This window comes from Choristoneura fumiferana, chromosome 6 (assembly GCF_025370935.1).
Source record: "Choristoneura fumiferana chromosome 6, NRCan_CFum_1, whole genome shotgun sequence".
Lineage (NCBI taxonomy): Eukaryota > Metazoa > Arthropoda > Insecta > Lepidoptera > Tortricidae > Choristoneura > Choristoneura fumiferana.
Window position 1 is genome coordinate 9,419,517 of NC_133477.1, and position 2,227 is coordinate 9,421,743.

The window sequence follows — 2,227 nt, forward strand, 5'->3', positions numbered from 1 at the left end:
TTTTAAAGGTCGTAGTAAAATTTTTGACTAAAGTACAGTTGGTACAACTTTATTCACCATCATCATCATCATCATCATCATCTCAGTCGTAGGACGTCCACTGTTGGACATAGGCCTCCCCCCCAGTTGCTTCGGCTGGCAGCGGCCTGCATCCACCGTGAACCTGCGGCTTTAACCAGGTCATCCGTCCATCTTGTTGGTGGACGTCCTACGCTGCGCTTGCCGATCCGCGGCCTCCACTCGAGAACTTTTCGGCCCCAACGGCCATCCGCTCTCCGTGCTATATGGCCCGCCCATTGCCACTTCAACGAGCTGATTCGCTTGGCTATGTCGGTGACCCTTGTTCTTCTACGTATCTCCTCATTTCTGATTCGGTCCCGTAGAGAAACCCCAAGCATAGCTCTCTCCATAGCTCGCTGAGCAACTCTGAGCCTATTTATAAGGCCTAAAGTAAAGCACCACGTCTCTGATCCATATGTCATCACTGGACTAATGATGTAGTGTTCACTTCGAAACACAGACGGACAGACAGACGGACAGACAGATGGACGGATCGACAGACGGACGGACGGATGGGCCGACGGAAAGATACACAGACAGACTCACATACGCATAAAATTAACAACCTGTGTCACTCCTAACAAAGACTTATTTTCTTGTCTTGTTGTTGTTTGTTGTCTTACTTGTTAAGATGCATCAAGGCCTTGTTGCATAGCGTGCGAAAGAAATGACCATACATACGCTCCAAAACCATAACCCCTGCCGTTTCTCACACTTATAAATAAAATAAAAAATCTTGAATCACTTCATAATAGAGTACATACAGTACATACTCGTACATATGCAGACAGACGGTGGGAAGCGACTTACTTCTATGGAGTGAAAATGTTCACGACGCTACTAAGAGTTAGGGAAATTTGGTATGTTTTCGTAGTAGGTTGCTGCAGACCACAAGTTTGGTACACACGATAAGCCATACTTTGGCCACCCAGTAGGAATGAAATTTTTACAGCCCTGCTCTGGTGTTCTTGTAACAAATATTAATGTTTCTGACAAAATGATAAAATAAACATACCCGTGTATCCAATATCCAATACATAAATAGTTTAAGAGTTGCACTCTTGCTAATTTCCTCTCGTCCGCCAACTTTTTGACTTCTTGATTTGTGTTCAAACCATAATTATTCAAACATAATTGCTTTGAATATCAATCTCATTGACTTGACGTTGTGACAAAAATGTATTATAATGACGTTTAAATTTTACTTATCTAGCCAGTAATAATAATAAAAAAGGTACGAAAACTACTTCGATTGTGAAAACCTTTTTATTCACCGAGCCTAGATTTAGCGGCCGTAAAAATGCCGTGATATGTAGGAATTTATTTGAGCCTCACTGTAAAACTTGATATTCATACATACACATGCAATGTATGTTGAATGTAGACCTTATTTTTTAACTAATGAGTTTAGTGATTACACCTAGCACCTTTTATTGTGAGAATAAATATGCTTTATATAAATTAGTGGCGCTACTGTCTACGTAAGAGTAAATAACTAATATCTGTTCAGAATTTGTAAGTTGAATTTAAACCACTTGTCCTAGATCGAAGCACCGCATTATAATGTATGTAAAGTATGCAATGTTATAATTTTTGCCGAGGACTGGGTCTGTTACTTAAATAATTATTATTTTAAATGACAATTTTAAAAGTAACTTACCTATTTTTCGTCTTACTTACAGTTTGCGTCCTTGCATTAATCAGAAATAATAGTTTAGGCGTTTCAACTTCCGAAAATAACAGATTTAAAACAAAAAAAGTAAATACTAGACTCAGAAACTTGAACTTGATCTCTCAGTGATCTCATGCTTTCTTCATTTAGTTGTCGTATTATCTGAGCCAAAGGTGATGGTCACGTGACCACACGAAATAGTCGATACCTATTTACAATAGTTTGATTTTGTGACATTGACTCACGCACCCATATAAGATGTCACTACATGCTCGCTGCGAACACTGTCAGTTGTACTCATACAATGGTAAAATGCATCAAAATTTACTGCATCACGCTGCACTTTTGATGCAATAAAGTTACTTTTTTTTGGATTTTGCTTGAAGAGCATATCCATAATTTACTATTCTCAAAAATCCTCTAAGAAAACATGTCCGTGGAAGCTATGCGGGGTGTCCGTAGTTTGTATGGAAGAGCAACCCCTTAAATAAAAAA